Genomic DNA, 20,117 nt, shown 5'->3' with positions numbered 1-20,117 from the left:
CTGTTTCCTGTGGTCTTGTCCTGGTGCTCCTCTGAGACAAGGTCTTTACAGGGGATCTGTATCTGGGGCTCTAGTTGTCCTGGTCTCCGCTGTCTTTCAGGGCAGTAGAGGTCCTTTCTAGGTGCTGATCCACCATCTGGTCTGGATACGTACTGGATCCGGGTGACTGCAGTGACCCTCTGATCTGGACACAGACTGGATCTGGTGGCCACGGTGACCTCGGAACAAGAGAGAAACAGACAAATATTAGCGTATATGCCGTTCTTCTAATGATGTAGAAAGTACGGTGTTATGTGAAGTGTTCCGGTTCCAGTTTACCTAATTAATGCAGCCTAAAAATCCTTTAACGCATTTGGATATTAAAAGCATATTAGTATGTTATGTGTATGCCAGGTTAAAGAGATGGGTCTTTAATCTAGATTTAAACTGCAAGAGTGTGTCTGCCTCCCGAACAATGTTAGGTAGGTTATTCCAGAGTTTAGGCGCCAAATAGGAAAAGGATCTGCCGCCCGCAGTTGATTTTGATATTCTAGGTATTATCAAATTGCCTGAGTTTTGAGAACGTAGCGGACGTAGAGGAGTATAATGTAAAAGGAGCTCATTCAAATACTGAGGTGCTAAACCATTCAGGGCTTTATAAGTAATAAGCAATATTTTAAAATCTATACGATGTTTGATAGGGAGCCAGTGCAGTGTGGACAGGACCGGGCTAATATGGTCATACTTCCTGGTTCTAGTAAGAACTCTTGCTGCTGCATTTTGGACTAGCTGTAGTTTGTTTACCAAGCGTGCAGAACAACCACCCAATAAAGCATTACAGTAGTCTAACCTTGAAGTCATAAATGCATGGATTAACATTTCTGCATTTGACATTGAGAGCATAGGCCGTAATTTAGATATATTTTTGAGATGGAAAAATGCAGTTTTACAAATGCTAGAAACGTGGCTTTCTAAGGAAAGATTGCGATCAAGTAGCACACCTAGGTTCCTAACTGATGACGAAGAATTGACAGAGCAACCATCAAGTCTTAGACAGTGTTCTAGGTTATTACAAGTAGAGTTTTTAGGCCCTATGATTAACACCTCTGTTTTTTCTGAATTTAGCAGTAAGAAATTACTCGTCATCCAATTTTTTATATCGACTATGCATTCCATTAGTTTTTCAAATTGGTGTGTTTCACCGGGCTGCGAGGAAATATAGAGCTGCGTATCATCAGCATAACAGTGAAAGCTAACACCATGTTTCCTGATGATATCTCCCAAGGGTAACATATAAAGCGTGAAGAGTAGCGGCCCTAGAACTGAGCCTTGAGGTACTCCATACTGCACTTGTGATCGATATGATACATCTTCATTCACTGCTACGAACTGATGGCGGTCATATAAGTACGATTTAAACCATGCTAATGCACTTCCACTGATGCCAACAAAGTGTTCAAGTCTATGCAAAAGAATGTTGTGGTCAATTGTGTCAAACGCAGCACTAAGATCCAATAAAACTAATAGAGAGATACACCCACGATCAGATGATAAGAGCAGATCATTTGTAACTCTAAGGAGAGCAGTTTCAGTACTATGATACGGTCTAAATCCTGACTGGAAATCCTCACATATACCATTTTTCTCTAAGAAGGAATATAATTGTGAGGATACCACCTTTTCTAGTATCTTGGACAGAAAAGGGAGATTCGAGATTGGTCTATAATTAACTAGTTCTCTGGGGTCAAGTTGTGGCTTTTTTATGAGAGGCTTAATAACAGCCAGTTTGAAGGTTTTGGGGACATGTCCTAATAACAATGAGGAATTAATAATAGTCAGAAGAGGACCTATGACTTCTGGAAGCACCTCTTTTAAGAGCTTAGATGGTATAGGGTCTAACATACATGTTGTAAGTTTAGATGATTTAACAAGTTTATACAATTCTTCCTCTCCTATAGTAGAGAATGAGTGGAACTGTTCCTCAGGGGGTCTATAGTGCACTGTCTGATGCGAAACTGTAGCTGACGGCTGAATGGTTGCAATTTTATCTCTAATAGTATCGATTTTAGAAGTAAAGTAGTTCATAAAGTCATTACTGCTGTGGTGTTGGGAAATGTCAACACTTGTTGAGGCTTTATTTTTCGTTAATTTAGCCACTGTATTGAATAAATACCTGGGGTTATGTTTGTTTTCTTCTAAAAGAGAAGAAAAATAATCAGATCTAGCAGTTTTTAATGCTTTTCGGTAGGATATGCTACTTTCCCGCCAAGCAATACGAAATACCTCTAGTTTTGTTTTCCTCCAGCTGCGCTCCATTTTTCGGGCTGCTCTCTTTAGGGTGCGAGTATGCTCATTATACCATGGTGTCAAACTGTTTTCCTTAACCTTTCTTAAGCGTAAAGGAGCAACTGTATTTAAAGTGCTAGAAAAGAGAGAGTCCATAGTTTCTGTTACATCATCAAGTTGTTCTGAGGTTTTGGATATGCTAAGGAATTCGGATACATCAGGAAGATAACTTAAAAAGCTGTCTTTTGTGGTAGAAGTGATGGTTCTTCGATACTTGTAACAAGAAGTAGAATTTACAATTTTGGCTATATGAAGTTTACACAGAACTAAATAATGATCTGAGATATCATCACTTGGCTGAATAATTTCAACACTATCAACATCAATTCCATGTGACAGTATTAAATCTAGAGTATGATTTCGACAATGAGTAGGTCCTGAAACGTGTTGTCTAACACCAATAGAGTTCAGAATGTCTATAAATGCTGATCCCAATACATCTTTTTCATTATCGACATGGATATTAAAATCACCAACTATTAAGACTTTATCTGCAGCCAGAACTAACTCGGATGTAAAATCACCAAACTCTTTAATAAAGTCTGTATGGTGCCCTGGTGGCCTGTATACAGTAGCCAGTACAAACATAACAGGGGATTTATCATTAACATTGGTTTCTCTGGATAATGTTATATGAAGCACCATTACTTCAAACGAGTTATACTTGAAGCCTGCCCTCTGAGAAATCCTGAAAACGTTATTATAAATTGAAGCAACACCTCCCCCTTTGCCTTTTAGACGCGGCTCGTGTTTATAACAATAATCTTGGGGGGTGGACTCATTTAAAATAATGTAATCATCAGGTTTTAGCCAGGTTTCTGTCAAGCAGAGCACATCTATATTATGATCAGTTATCATATTATTTACAAAAAGTGTTTTCGTAGAAATGGGTCTGATATTCAATAAGCCAATCTTTATCATTTGTTTATCCATATTGCATTTGTTTTTTATTTGTTGAACTTCAATTAAATTGTTAACCTTAACTTGGTTTGGACGTTTTTTGTATTTTCTAGTTCGTGGAACAGACACAGTCTCTATAGTGTGATATCTAGGTGAAAGAGTCTCTATGTGCTGAGAATTAACTGACCTCTGTGGCGGGAGGCAGCTAGCAGACGGTCGGTTTAGCCAGTCTGTCTGCTTCCTGACCTGGGCCCCAGTTAGTCAAGTATAAACACTAAGACTATTTGCCATATTTCTAGACAGAAGAGTGGCGCCACCCCAGGAGGGATGAAGACCATCTCTTTTAAACAGGTCAGGTCTGCCCCAAAAGCTCGTCCAATTGTCTATATAACCTATGTTATTCTGTGGGCACCACTTAGACATCCAGCCATTGAGTGATGACAATCTGCTATGCATCTCATCACCACGGTAAGCAGGGAGGGGACCAGAGCATATTACAGTGTCTGACATCGTGCTTGCAAGTTCACACACCTCTTTAAAGTTATTTTTAGTGATCTCCGACTGGCGAAGTCGAACATCATTAGCGCCGGCATGAATAACAATCTTACTGTATTTACGTTTAGCATTAGCCAGCACTTTTAAATTTGCCAAGATGTCAGGCGCTCTGGCTCCCGGTAAACATTTGACTATGGTGGCTGGTGTCTCTATATTCACGTTCCGTACAATAGAATCGCCAATAACTAGAGCACTTTCATCAGGTTTCTCAGTGGGTGCATCACTGAGTGGGGAGAACCTGTTTAATGTTTTGATCGGAACAGAAGAGCGGTGTTTTGACCCACGACTACGCTGCCTCACCGTCACCCAGTTGCCCTGCTGCAGGGGCTCTGCTGGAACCGGACAATGTACAGGAATCCCTGAGCTAGACGCATCCAAAGCCATATCTAGAGCCCTAACATTCTTACTGTCCTCAATTAAAGTTTGGATGCGTGTCTCTAATTCTGAAATCTTCTCTGTCAGCCTAACTGTTTCCCTGCATTTATCACATGTGAATCCCTCATCAGCGACAGAGATAGATAAACTGTACATGTGGCAAGAGGTGCAAATAACAATTGTAGGAGAAGCCATTACTCACCGTGCTTGATGAAATATTCTTACTGCGGTTGTTTGATGAACTTGTGGAAAACTGCAGCGTGAGAGAGGAGAGGAGAGGAGAAAAGAAAACGCTAATGACAAGCTAACGAGTGCTAACGCTTTGCAGGTGTGCTGTAGTCACGGAAGAGTGAACGATCAAAGTTAATCTGATAAGATTGATCGGTAATATCAGAAATATGGTGTGAATTAAGTTATATTTTACAATTAAAAAAACAAACAAACAGACAGTCCTGTTGTATGTTACGTGTAACTTATACATGAAATACAATGTATAATTTTTTACATTAAATAAGCTGTCACAGAGTATGAAATGAATGTAAAATAGCACTGGATAGTCTTCAATGTAAAAATGAAATATACAATAAAACCTACATTTATTCAGACACCTTCAGCATTTCTCACATTATTACAGTTTTGCTATACATATATATATATATATATATATATATATATTAGGGGTGTAACGATACGCGTATTCGTATTGAACCGTTCGGTACGACGCTTTCGGTTCGGTACGCGGTACGCATTATGTATACCGAACGGTTCGTTGGAGTAATTAATTATATTTGAAAAAAAAAAAAAAGAGAGAGAAAGAAATATAATGATATGCGTTCAACAAGGTAGCCCAATAACCCAAACAACGTAACAGGCAACGCCCCTGACACTCCCGAAGAAGAAAAAAACACCATCTTATATGTTTATGTTAGGCTACTCAGCAGGCGCTCGCTCACTCAGTACGCGCTGAAGGCTCGTTGCAAAATAGCCAATGCGTTTAACAGACTAGAAATGAGAAGATCCTCCAATAACCAACAGGTCTGGTGTTTGGGTGCACTTTGGATTCCCTTTAAGCTATAATGGTGATGGCAAGAGAGTGGTGGATAAAAAAACAACGGTATGTCGCATCTGCAACATGACAGGGTACACCAGCGGGATTACAAAAAAAAAAAAAAAAAAAAAACAGCGGGAATATCTGGGATATATGCGTCAGTACTATCTGGGAAAAGACGAAAAAAAGGAGAAACATGCACGCAGCAAACTATCCCTGCAGCATTTAGACACTATAGCTTACAGGTAAAAAACCAACCCAAACACCAGACCTGTTGGTTATTTTAGGATCTTATATTTCTGGTCTGTTAAATGCATTAGACATTTTGCAACGAGCCTTCAGCGCGTGCTGAGTGAGCGAGCGCCTTAGGGGCCGTTCACATATCGTGCCTAAAAACGCATGGAAAACGCTAAGCGCGTCTTTCTCCTCCTTTCCAAAGCGCTCGGGCAGAAGCGCTCATGAGGCGTCTGTCTTTGCTAAGCAACAATGACGTGCTCTCTCCATGAGACGCGGAAATTTCAGCGAAGGATAAATGGATTTGCAGCTCTAAAAATCGCTTGCAGTAGCTCTGCTACTAAATTTATTTCAAAATTGCAATCCATATACAACTATGATCAGCTGTTCCTTCATCTTGGCTGAGCTCTCAACGTTGTTACGGGAAAGGATGAAGCTGATTGGTTGGTTCTTGTCACATGACCCGCGGTGCGCTTGCGGCATTCTGAAAAGTTGAGATGTTTTTACATTTTGCTGTATCTAAAACGTATCGAACCGAACCGAACCGAACCGTGACATCAGTGTATCGTATCGAACCGAACCGTGAATTTTGTGAACCGTTACACCCCTAATATATATATATCAAAAAATTATATCTGATGTCTGAATAATTTTTGGTTTGACTGTTAAAACCACAAAGCAATTCAGTCAAGAGCAGTGAGTGATTTTCATTGTCATTTTCTTGGATTAACATTACAGCAGCCAGTAGCTAAATTAGGCGCGGTCACTTTAAGAGAAGATGAACGCATCCAATATAATACACATCCCATTCAACTGTTTACTTTCACTAAAGAAATAACTGACAGTTTTTTCAAGCATAATTTCCAAGGTGGATATTTTGACATATTTTGTATGTATTTGTCGGCACAGGAGCAAAAATAAGCAAATTCGATCTTCAAGTGTTTTGAGACGCCTTTCTCTGCGTGAGCCCTGAACAGAGGAATACCGCGAGTACTAAATTGGGCTCTTTCACATCTTTTTGTTTGTTCAAACTGCGATTTGTATTTGTTCATTCAGGTGCAGGAGGGACTTCGGGGGGAACTTCTCAGAAGAGATCTCGGTTCAGTGTCGCTGTCCGTGATACGCAGCTCTCGATCTCTCTCGTGCGCACCGAACACAGTGCGCGAGTAACCAGCAACTCTGTTAAACTTTTCCGCATCTTGTTTTTGGATGCTTTAATGTTTAATTCGAGAAGCGGTAAGGCTTAAAAACACGTGAAAAATATACGCTTTCGTGACGATGCGCAGCAGTGGCCCGTCAACTGTCCTGAGCATCTTTTTAGGCTGGCCTCAGCCAGTCGCTTATATAAAATATCAAGGTGAAAGTTATCATAGCTTGCTTTGTATAGACCCAGCTCCCAACCCAAATCGAGCGCAGCGTCAGTTTAGTCAGGCCACGGAGGCAAGGCTGTGAACAGCTGATGCGGTCAGCTGTCAAATCGCTCAAATCACCACATCTCTCCTATTAGACACGGGACATATATATACGTGCCACTACTGCTCGGTAAGTATGCTCAACGACTCGCAACCCTCCCTCCCTCCCCATTATATGCATAAGCACATTACTGGGCACCTTCTGGCTGTTGTCTTGTTTGTTTCAGATCTCTAAGGCTTCCAAAAATCTTAGCTGGCATGGACCTCTTTGCGGAGAGACACCCATCTTCATAACCAGGCTACAGGATAGACGTACCACTGCCACATCTACATGATTGTCACCGTTTGCTTTAAAGACTTTATAAAAGTCTTAATTATTATGTATTTCTAAATTCATGGTTCCGAGGGTTAATGTTAAAGCTCTTGTATGTTCAATTATTCTGGGAGCAAGAACCCCCATAAGGAACCATACCGCCAAAGATAAATTGTGTTCAATAAACTCAAGTAAACTTGCCAAAGTGGTTCCTGTCTGAACTATGAGAATAGATTAACAGCAATATTTTTTTTATCGCCAAGGGTTGTTCTTTGTGAAAAAAGAAGGACAGCTCTTTGCACCCTGCAACAATTATTGCAGGCTTTAATATACATGTGGCTGTTGCCATTTGTCTCCTACGGAGCAAAATTAAGATATCTGCAACTAGAAGCTTTTTCACTGGTATAGCAGCATCATTATGGCTAGCTTAGGCTGCGGTTCCTTTCTTGGTGTGGGCAGACCACCGGAACTTCCCATACATCAGATCTGCTAAGAGGCTGAACTGCTAACAGGCTCGATAGCCATTGTTCTTCAGTGCTTTGGCTTCATCCTGTCTTAGCAGCCAGATTCCAATAACGGTAAGCCTGGTGTCTTATTATGCTGCATCGCTGCCTTGATCAGTGTTCCTCTCACCATTATCATCTTGCTGTTGGTCTACATGGTGGGAGGTGTTTCTTGGGGTATCGAGGACTGTATCAAGTGGGCCTTGGTTGGAGTTGAGAGTCAATTCACTTTGGATCATTTATTCAAGCTGGCTTGCCATTTCAGGAATAAGGAGGCCACTGACTGCATTGTTAGCGGCTGGCCATGGTGGAGGATATCCTTGGTCTGTGCCTCCAATATACCTCCTGTTGGTCTGCTGCACCCTGTTCTGTCCTAACACTGGAAACATATTGCCCTGGATTTTGTCACAAGTTTCCCTCCATCCAGTGGCAATACTGTGGTCTCACTGATGGTGGACTGCAGTTTACATCATTCTCCTCTTCCCAAACTCCCATTTGCTGAAGACAAAGCCAGATTGTGGACCATATTATCCAGATTCTATATCTCTCTGAGTCCTGATTGCGGATGCGTGACATATGGTGGTGAGTCTTGCTTTTTACATACAACATTTTACAGGTGTAAACCTATTATACATCTATTATTATTAATGTATTAATTAATTTATCATTTATATTCAACATTGATCCATATTTAAAATAGAAATATATATAGTATTATTATAAATATATATTTTGCCATCCTTATATTTAAGTCGAAGGAAATGCAGTTACATTAAAAGAAAAAATCACCAAGACTTTGCCCTAGGACAGCGCTGTTATCACCCAGATGCAGAATTAACAGGGAGAACAGTTTATTAACAAGAATGAGAACACAAACAGATGAGGCAGGAAGACAGTCCACACGACAGGAGAACAGGCTAGTTGGAAGGAGGCAAATGGAGTCCTGGTAGCAACTCAAGAAGCCACAGACTTGACCCTGTTGATGGGAACTCTCGAAGCACCAAAATGTCTGTCAGGTCAGAAGAACCAGTGACCAGGGAGGACTCAGGAAGCAGGGCCGGAACCAACACAACAGACACACAAAGACAATACAACAGGAGAGACAAGACATAGAGAGATCAAAAGTAAATTTGCAAACCTCTGCCTAAGTAGAAAAGAAAACTAAAAAGGAAAAACAAAAGTTAAAAACTGGAACTAATGAAAACAAAAACGATAACAATTGGAAAAAAAAGGTATAAATAACGAGAACTACAAAAAAATTAAACAAAATAAAAAGACAACACAGCAACCTTGCTGAAAACTAGAAAGAAAATAAAGGGGTGTGTGTGGGGGGGGGGGGGGGGGGGGGGGCTAATGGTTCAAGAACTAAAATAAAAACTAAACCACAAAGACTGGAACTAGACTATATACTACACAAAGGAACAAACAAAAACTAGAAAACCAGAGGGAACTAGACAAGATGCAATGTACTGAATAAAGAGTTAACAAGACAAAATATGCACGCAAAGAGACTGTACAGAGGGAACACACAAAACGAACCAGCAAAGACCAGAGATAAATGAGCACAATATAAAGGGAGCAGAACACACAAGGATCAGATGAACACAATTGGACAAACAAGGACTGAACAAGGGGGCGTGGATCTGTCAGGGAAGGATCCTGACTGTACCCACCCCCCCTCCAAAGGACGCCTCCAGGCATCCATCCTGGATGGAGTTAAATGGGGCTCAAAGATGGTAGGGAGCCAAAATGCTACCGACTGGGGGGGGTGGGTAGGAAGGGAACCATGGGCTCTCTAGAAGGACCTCTTTGGCCAGAACATGGACAGTTTTAGAAGGTACAACATGAGAGATAAGGTTATTTTCCGTGGGCTTTACATGACTAACAAGACTTCAGGGTTGGCCTCTAAGGATGTGACAAAACTGACAGGAACTGCTTCTATAGCGGTAGCGGAGTCTGGAGTGAGCTCTGGGGGTATAACAGGGATGCCCTTAGGGGCTTCTGGACCAGGTTCAAATACTCTGGACAGCCCTTGGGACCTGTTGAAATGCTCCCTGGGCTGCAGGAATAGGCTCAGGAACCGATTCTTGACTACCCCTTGGGGCTGATGAACTGCTCTCTGGGGCTATGAAGATTGACCCAGAAACTGGCTCTTGACTGCCCATGGGGGTTGCTAAACTGCTCTCCAGAGCTGGAACTGGCTCAAAGACAGTCTCAGGAACACCCTCTGGGGCTTCTGAACTGCCCTCTGGGGTCACAGGAACAGACTCTGGGACTGATTCTTTAGTGCCATTGGGGGCTGCAGCAGGGGCGATTCTAGGGTCAGAGCTTTAGGGGTGCTGAGCACCCAATGAGCCCCACTGCCACCACCCACCCTCTTTCACACAAAAACAAAAAATATGTCTATTGAAAAATAACTTTATCATTTTAACCAGGGCCGGCCCGAGGCATAAGCGAACTAAGCGGCCAATCATTTTTTTTTCTTTTTTTTTTTTTTTACAATTAAATAACTTAAACAAGTGATAAAGATGAATGAATGAATGAATAATGAACGAATAAATTATAAATTCAAGACAAGAAAATTCTTATTTACCGACAACTGCTGTGTCTGCTAGCGTTTGAGTCATGCGCAATTGCGCATAGACACCTGGCGTGCATTGACAATTCTCGCCGGCGCGCAAGTGCGCGTCACTGTAATAAATGATAAGCCATGTCACAAAAAGGATGTATCCCTCTGGTGCCGATTAAGAAAGAAGAAAAGACATAAAGTTGGCTTGACGTTGGACATTCGAGAGCCTCAAATTTAGGGACCGTCTCTAAAGTTACATGCGATATTGGTATACACTTTTCTAAGGTCAGTAGCATTTCAGGAGAATGACTTACAGTCATAAAAACAACTGTAATTGTTCATCTAGGTGTCAGCTATAATGCACAATTGAATATAATGTTTAATATTTATTCAAATAAACTGTAAATCATATGTTAATTATGCTACTTTTTCACATGGGCTCAAAGGGAAATTTGAAGCTCAATAGCATTTGAGGAGAAAGACTTGCAGTCATAAAACAATCGTAATGTGTTCATTCAGGTGTCAGCTACAATGCACACCTTATACATTTTTAATATATATCAAAATAAATTATAAATCATTTAGGTAAAAACGAGGCCCGTTTATCACTTTCAGGCACATTCCTGTTAAAGTTTTTTTTTTTTTTTTTCTCAGGTTCCCTTACGAAAATTACCCATGGTTTTATCAATAACAATCGTTCTTGTAGCCATTCAAATAATAATTTACAAAGAAGTATTCATATGCTGTCATCTTTTATTGTTGTTGTTGTTGTTGTTGTTGCTATAAAAACAGAACTAAGCCATCAATAGCCTTTAAAATGACTTAAAATGCATTATATTAAAAAACTATGAGGCAATAATGATTGGTTAATAATAACACTGTTAAAATATATAATGTAGGCATATACAAAATAAACAATTTATGTACATGTTCTTACAAATGCCTGCACAGGGAGCCAAATGCCATGTAATTGCTGCTGTTACATTTTTGCTATAGATGACACAGCCTTTATAATTCCTTCAACAAAAAAAATGTGCATATCACAACCCTTACAAAAATAAACCATGGTTTTATCATAGTAAAACTGCTTAATTTCCTTTTGCATGATTTCTGAATGCTTAAGACTATGAAATAAATTAGTCATAATAAAGTTATAGCCAAAGGTAAATGTCGAGAGCTACAATTGTAATTAGTAAATAATACAATTTATTCATTTACTTTTTTATTTGATTAAAGTTCTATTTTCACCCCTATAGTAGTTTTTTTTTCCCATCATCATATTTGAGGAAGGGGGCACAACAATACAATCCTGCTGTCCCGATGTCATCAGTGACTTTGTCTCCTGAAAAGCTAGGAAGGAACAATTTTGAGGTCATTGTTGTACAATTGCCATTGTTGAATCCTAGCTGTTCTTATGTTTGCTTTCATTATTTAAGTTTTTTTTTTTTTTACATATTTTTTATTATATTAATGTTTGTCTATTTTGGTTTCATTTAAAAGATTGCACATTTAATGCACATATGCATTTGGACATTTGCAAATTATTTATTTCATGTTTTGTGACAGTTTGTATTCAGAAGTTTAAGAGTAAAGTATGTTAAGTATTGATTTTTATTTATTTATTTTGTATTAATACATAACCTCACTGTATTTTTTTATAATGTAACATTAAAGCGTGAAATTTGTGTCAATAATCTTGAAGCACAGGTGACTCTGCGTGGTGGGAGGGGGGCCCCCAAATCAAATTCTGCTTAGGGCCCCCAAAAGGCTCGGGCCAGCACTGATTTTAACATTGATTCAATTAACTCCAAAATCCAGATTTTTTTCTTTTTTTTTTTTTGAGACCTTTTCAGAACAACAGCTTAGTTGTGAGAGTTCACACAGACACTCAGCTGGTTTTCCTGACCGTTAACTCCATGTGCCTCATTTTGTATTAACAGTCATCAGATTGGTTACATTAGATTTAACTTTATTGTCACTGAACAAATTAACAGGTACTTGGACAACAAAATTGAATTCATCTTCTGTAAATTATTTACAAATGGCCACCTCTAACATATCTGGATGCATGCCTGTCTGAACTTTCATAAACCAATATGTCATCAATAAATAATAATAAAACAAGCTTCATATCAAGAGCAAAAAAAAGAAAAAAAAAGAAGGTAAAACCAAAAAGTCCAAAATATCCAGATTATTTACAGAGGTCTTGAAAATACTTAGAAAGTAAAGATATAAAAAAAGAAAGAGGGAAATCTTTGAAGTACTTCCCCTGAATCCCCATTTGGCTCTACTTTGGGAGAGTTAATCTATGTCGCCGCACTTTGAGGGTGGCAAACCTGTCAATGACCCTTTGGTGTTCCATTTTTTCAAGCAACTCCTTCTCAATAGACATCACAGCTAGGTGCTGGAGTCTGCTTTGGCCTGAGGTCCTCCTGAGCCATGTATGGAGCCGACGCAAGGCACTAAAAGACCGCTCACATGTACAGCTGCTAACTGGTATTGTCAAGGCAACAGTGTTAATTTCGTTGACTAAATATTTTCGTCATTATTTTCGTCACGAATATATTTTTGCAGACGAAAACGAAACGAAAACTAAAATAGAAGGCACTGATGGAGACTAAAACTATGACTAAATTGATTGACATTATCGTCAACGAATAAAGGACGAGACGAAAATAGACTGTGACGAAAATCAAATCAGCAGACGGGAGAGATGCGAGGAATGAGCAAAAGAACCGGCAAAACAGAACAGACTGCATGAGAGAAGAGAACCAATCAGAGCCTGACTTATTGAGACGTGAAGCGAAGGTTTTCAGTTTTTATGAGCTCCCGGGAAGTCGGCATTCGAAGAGGTGATAGGGACTTTAAGCAACAGCCTCTGGTGGAACGGCAACGCCATTCTGGAGTTGTATTGCGCCTGCGCGAATTTAACTGCTACTTTGTGACGTTCTAATTTAACGGTCTACTACGGGAGAACAGCTGATTTGCCAGAGTCGCTACAACGTGAGAGGTTAGGTAAATAAATGTTATGTTTTTAGACTTATTTACATCATACAATATTAAAAACTCCTCTTCTGACAAAAGATTGTCATTTAACGCCAAAAGCAATCCTTCTCCTTCTTTTTTAAATTATATATTTTTTTGGATCTCAATAAATGAATTAATGCTGCGTTGCGCTGTTCTGTTTTACCGTTGCTTAGTGACTTTTACGTTCTTGGCTACAGCGGTGTGACGGCAAACTTCCGGTCGCTGTAGCCGTTCCATTCGCAGCTGTTGCTTAAAGTTCCTACTGTCTAAAAGAGCCTTTCTTTTACTGTCTATGAAAAGAGCGACAAAATGTCCACAGCTCACTTCACGTATGACGACGAACAAAACAAAACAAAGCGTAAAGCACGCAGAGCGCTCATTCGTGGCAAGAACACAACCAATTTGAAAAGACATTTACAGACGAGCCACCCGGACATTTTCTCAAATGTAATTTCACAACGATGTTCTTTTGTTTATTGAGCTAAGCAAAATTGGAATAGTGCAGTGCGTAGATGTTGTAGCATTAAATATTACGAACTGAAAAGTACTGTAAATAGCCCCTTCTTCAAATTAGATGCGAGCACAATACTAATACGTAATATCATGATAAATACATTTGATTAATACTAATGTTTAGTATATTTTATAATGTTCTACTTGTTGACAATATCACAAATATTTCTATATTAGTCATGTGAAACATGAATGTTCACATCCTATCATTATACATACAAATCTAGCAATAATGTAGTATTTAAAACATACAATATTGCTAGACAAATGAATACCTTATAAAATCTTGTTACTTTTTTTATCCACCTAGCTGCCAACTTATTAAATATTTACTTTAAATGTATGCACTTATTGTTCAGCTCAGCTGTAAGCTTTAAGGTCCTGGACCTAACTTTATTTTTCTTTTATTGATGGTCAATTGGCAGCTAGTTATTGTTTACATTATCATGACAGTGTTTGTTGCTGCATAAAAGCTTTTGAATCGAAATAAAGACACAGTTATGTTGAAATAAAGTTGAATTTGTGTTTTATATATTTTGGTTAAGTTTGTTTCCTATACCAGCTGTAAAAAATTGTCTAGTAAATCTGTTATTGATTTTAGTCTTATTTTAGTCGACTAAAATACCAAGCAATTTTAGTCGACTAAAATACCAAGCAATTTTAGTCGACTAAAATAAGACTAAAATTAAAACAAATCAGATGACTAAAACTTGACTAAAACTAAAAAGAATTATAGTCAAAAGACTAAGACTAAAACTAAATTAAAATTTCGTGTCAAAATTAACACTGCAAGGCAACCTGCATAACAGCTTTCAGTGAAGGGAACATTTCCGAATCTAGGAGTTTGTACACTGCTAGCATGTCCTGAACTGTACCAGCCTCACTCTTGCGCTTCAGAAAGTTTTTTGCAACTATCACTTCCTCTGACTTAAGGTCAATATGGTAATGCAGAGCCAGTGCTGTCAGATGAGGCTCAGACAAGAAATGGCCTGAGGTTGGACTGCATGCCTGAATTCCATTGAGCACATCCTCATTCACACCAGAAAAACGCCTCTCAAGTTCACAGATCATTCGGTCCAGACAAGGAAACAAAAGTTTCCTCTTGAGATCTTCAGATTCTGAAGAGCCACAGGTTTCACTGCCTGCCCCACAAGCTGACTCAACAACATATTCATCCATTCTCTTTGTCTTACGCCTCTGTCCTGAGGATGATTCTACTGCTATCTGGTTTGCCTCACACATAGCCATTGTTCTGGAGTACAGATCTGCAGCAGTGGTATCATTGCGTTTCTGCTTCATGGTGTCAGTCACTGCATTTTTGTATGTCACTGCTTGGGCAATGTCAATGGTCTCCTTCTGTAGGTATCTGTGTAAACCTGCTGTTACAGACAGGAGAGTGTAGAAAACCATCAGCAAATAAACTGAGGAGAATTTACTGAGTTTTGCCCTCAGTCCAACTGCTGTAGGTGTCTTAATTGTGGAGAGGCACTCAATGATAGCAGGGAAATGATCAATCACTGCAGTCACTGAATGAAGCTGCCGTGCCCAGCGTGTAGTTGACTACTGCACAAGTTCTCTTGGCTGCAACCCTAACTTCTTTTGAGTGTCCACAAACTTATGGTGGTTTACAAGGGAGGCACTAAAGAAAGAATGGAGACTTTCCAGCATGTTGAAGAATTCTGTGGCTTCAGAGACAGCTTTGCATGTGTGACATAAAACAAGATTTAACTCATGTGCATAGCAATGCACATAAATTGCCTCAGGGTGCTTTTTTTTAAAATGGGCTTGTACACCCCCAACATCCCCACTCATGACAGCTGCCCCATTGTAGGTCTGTGCCACACATTTCAACTGATCAATTCCCTTCTTTACCAACTGATTTTCAATTGCAGCTGTTATTGAAGTAGCATCAAACTGTGACACCTCTGTAAGGGCTAGGAACCTTTCTTTGACGGCATCCTCAACAGACACGTATCTAACACAGAGTGCCAACTGTTCTGTCTTTCCATCCCTGGCTTCATCAGCCATAATGGCATACATATTCGCTCCCTTTATCTCACTGATGATATTTTCTGTTATTTCTTGTGAACAGCACTCTATCATCTCATCAGATGAGAGGTACGTGGTGTTTGAAGGGGCTGTGTATCTCTGCAAGAAGGGATCAAATTTGGTCAAAAGTGACATGCACTCTAGGAAATTGCCTTTGTTGTGACTCTCATCCATTTCATCATGACCTCTGAATGCTATGCCTTGCTTCCCCAAGAAGCAGGTTACTGCCATAATACGCTCTAGGTACTGCCTTCTTTCACTAATTTCAGTGATACTTGCTGCTTCTATCTGCTCTGCAACATTCCCTTTTGACAGGCTTGCTTTGTAGCTGTTCCAACAAACCACACTGTCCTTATGTGACTGTGTTGTTTCATGTTTTTGAAACTTGCTAAGTGCCTTTTGCCAGTTATTAACTCCATCATTAACAAGTGCATCATTTCTGACATTTTTGCCAAATACCCTACAAGGAAAGCAGAAAGCAGCATTTTGTCTAGCTGAGTATTCCAGCCATCTGAAACTTTTGAACCACTGTTCTTGAAAGGCTCTTTTTTGTGTGCCAAACTGAGTATGAGGGTATTGAGACAGCTTTAACTGTTTAGGAGCAGTGTCTGAACAGCTCTCTTCTGTCTCTGCTGCTTTGGCTTGGTGGTCTCTATGTTGCACTCCCTCTGTCTCTTCATTTCTTTCACTAGTCAATTCCCTCTCATCCCTTATGGACTCTCCCTGTTGTTTTCCTCCTCCTTTATTATGAAAAAATGTGGTGTAAAATAATGTTTCAAAAAAATAATAATATAGGCTACTTAATGCCAATAAGTTTGTATAGGAGTATGAGTAGTTACTGTTTTGCTTGCCACTATTCACTATATGTCAATTTATTGTTGTTGTTTCCTCACCTGGTTCTTCCTGCATGCTCTCCCTTTCCCTTTCTCCTTCGCCATCTCCCTCTCTTTCCCTTGGCACTGACAATCATACACAAATATATTGTAGGCAGGAGAGTTGAGGTCAGTTTGTCATGTCACAAAAATGAAACCATGAGACCATTTACAGATTCTAAGGATATGATCTAAAGGCACACAGAGGCGTGTCATTTTAAATGTCTTTATTATTATTATTATTGGGCTTTTTTAAATGACAAATTCCTTTCACAAGAGAAGCTTGTGAGTTTGAAAAAAATAAAAAATAAATAAAAGCAGGGGACCATTGCCTAGATAAGTAATTTGATACAACTACAGCTGGTTTGCATTATCTGTTACTTTAGCTTAACACTTTTCAGAAGGAAAAAAAAAACAAAAACAAGACAGAGGTCATTATGGACTGTCCCTAGTCTCTCACCTGAATCTGTCTTTTTTCTTTTAAAGAATTGTCGTATGTCCATTGCTCACTGCCAGGCCACAGACACACACACACACACACACACACACAGAGAGAGAGAGAGAGAGAGAGAGAGAGAGAGTGATGCTAGGAGTTCAGGAGTTAAGCCTGGTTCAGATTAAATCCTGTGTGTGATGAATGAATAAATACAGCAAAAGAAAAACATGAAACTTTCTTTTATTATCTAGTTTGATAGTCAGCCATAACTGAAAAATAACAGATATAAATCTAGGAATTAATAACAATTCATTAAAAAAAGCCACAGTGAGTGTTTTCAGTGACACATCGTTTGTTTTCACTCCAGACGCCAGGGCTTCATGTTTCCATGACGACTGACCAGAAAAGGCGCACGTGACGTCATGTTTACATGACTCTCGATTGTTAAAATGAGTATCAAATTAAAGATAAACTTTAACAACAGAGACATGTACGCACTACACAGGTACGCAGTTTATTTGTCGCGCTTCTGATTTTGTTTCACGCTTTAGCAGTTAAGAAACAGAACTGCATGCGTCTTGCGGAAGAACATTGTAACTGTCGTTACTTCTCTCCATTTATGACTATTGACGAGTCACCTAGGTCCTGTGCTACTCCACAGCGGCGTCGACCCGCCGGACTAAAATAGTCCGATAATAAACACTTATTATAGGTGTACCAACATGGAGATTCAGGATACTGACTCCAGTACTCACCGATATGGTTTCGAATTCGGAACAACTCTAGGTAAAAGGAAAGAAGTGTCAGACACAGCTTTCAACCGATCACAATCACGGGCTCTCACTCAGCGTGTTTCGCGCTGGATAACGGTCGTGCTGAGCGGTGCAGGTACAGAGGAGAAGTAGAAGAAGAGAAGAGGATGACACCATTTGCTACGCGGGGATGTTTTCATTTTCCTCCTTAACACATACATTTTAAACCACAAACTACGGAGTATGTTTTGGACATTATTTAACCGTGTAAAAGACTAACAAAAATTTTTAATAACAGCATTTCTTACTCCAAATTTTAGGGGTGCTGAGCTCCTTTTTAGGGGTGCTGAAGCACCCCTAAAAAGGGGCTAGCCTCGCCCATGGGCTGCAGGAACAGACTCATGAACAGATTCTTGGATGACTGATACTGACACTTGACTGCCCTCTGTGGCTGCAGGAACTGGGTCTTTAGGAACAAACTCCTGGGCTGGTACCAAAGCGGACTCTGAAACAGACTTTTGAGTGAACTGGGATGAAGCAGACTCTAGACCTAGAGCCAACACTGGACTCTGGTCAGGGACTCGAGCGGATTCTGGAGGCTCCAGGGCAGAAGAATATTCAGTGCTTTTGGGGGCTGATGGCTTGAGAATGGCCTCCATATATATGACGGGGATAGTGGGCTGCTTAGGAGTGGTCTTCATGGTAGTGTCAGGAGTGGACTGCTCAGGTCTGACATAAGTGACTGTGACAAAGAGAGGGGGCTGCCCAGGACTGACTTCTGAAACCATGACAGGAAAAACATACTGCTCAGGCCTACTCTCCATGTGCATGACAGGGAGAGCGGTCTTCTCAAGACAGGACTTCATGGTCATAGCAGGAAGACCAGGCTGTTCATGATTTACCTATGTGGTCATAATATCGAGGTTGAGCTGCTCAGAACCTGCCTCCATGGCCATAACCAAGCAGCAGGCAACTTGAGATCATCCAGAGTAATTATATGAGGGGTCTCTAAACAAAGGGATCTAGCCCTCCTGGCACGAGGGTGGCTGGTTCATTCTGTCAGGGTTTGGCAAGGGTGGACCCAGATGCAGAATTAACAAGGATAACAGTTTATTAACAAGAATGAGAACACAAACAGCTGAGGCAGGAAGACAGTCCACACAGTAGGGCAGGGCACACAATGGTTGAACAGGCTGGTTGGAAGAAGGTAGCTCCAGACTCTGTGGCAAAAGGAGATCTGGTAGAAACTCAATGACCCACAGGCTTGACCCTGTTGATGGGAACTCTTGAAGCACCAAAATATCTGTCACTTCAGAAGAACCAGCGACCAGTGAGGACTCAGGAAGCAGGGCAGGAACCAACACAACAGACACACAAAGACAATACAACAGGAGAGACAAGAGATAGACAGATCAAAGTAAACTTGCAAACCTAGAGGGAAATGGGCACAATATAAAGGGAGCAGAGCACACAAGGATCAAGTGAACACAAATGGACAAACAAGGACTGAACAAGGGGGCGTGGTGATTGAAAACAAGGAGGCAGGACAAGAGGAGCACACGGCCAACATAAACAAAGACACAGCCATGTGCTCAAGCACAAAATAAACAGAGACACATTAAACAAAGACAGGACAGACAAGACTGTCAGGGCAGTATCCTGACAATTTTTACCTTTTTTGACCTTTATACCCCAAAACACAATTAAAATTATAATTTTAATGCAAAGACATTATCTGCACTTTTATGTTTAGGTTTTGCTATCTATTTTGTTGCTTTTATCATCAGACTACAGTGCCTTTTGATTTTTCTGATTGACTTAGATTTTTTTGATGCTGATGAAACAAGGTCATAGATAACATGCAAACCTAACATGACATTCATTTATCATCCTTGTCCTTAAGGTAGGTTCTGGTTCAGAGGGAGGACATTCCATTTCAGAGAACATTTTGTCCTTGGTTCTGATGGCTCATTGAATCAATAAAGCCATTGCTAAAGCACTCCCTTCAGCCTTAGCTGACTAAAGCTAGTGCTCTAACTAATGCTAGACTCAGCAATACACTGCTGGCGTGCAGTCATAATGAATAGAGGAAGCATGGCCATTGCGACGATAAAGTGGCCATGTGTTAATCCATTTCCCTAATCACACTAGCGTACTTCTTACTGCACACTGTGCCTATATTTTTTTAAATATAAAACATGAAAAGTACACATTTTACAGCATACTACATTTCA

The 20,117-nt window shown here is 40.1% G+C and overlaps 1 protein-coding gene across 1 annotated transcript in view; it reads left to right on the top strand.

Moving 5' to 3' along the window:
• The window catches only part of LOC128026859 (neurite extension and migration factor-like), a 144,119-nt gene extending 143,868 nt beyond the window's left edge, over positions 1 to 251 (top strand). Inside the window, exon 4 of the mRNA XM_052614102.1 lies at positions 122 to 251. The gene's annotated coding sequence lies outside the window, so the exon portion shown is untranslated. The remainder of the gene's footprint in view (positions 1 to 121) is intronic.
• Positions 252 to 20,117: the final 19,866 nt, after the last annotated feature.

This window comes from Carassius gibelio, chromosome A14 (genome assembly GCF_023724105.1).
Source record: "Carassius gibelio isolate Cgi1373 ecotype wild population from Czech Republic chromosome A14, carGib1.2-hapl.c, whole genome shotgun sequence".
NCBI lineage: Eukaryota > Metazoa > Chordata > Actinopteri > Cypriniformes > Cyprinidae > Carassius > Carassius gibelio.
Note: the sequence above shows the minus strand (reverse complement) of the source record. Positions and strands in the feature narration are given on the sequence as shown.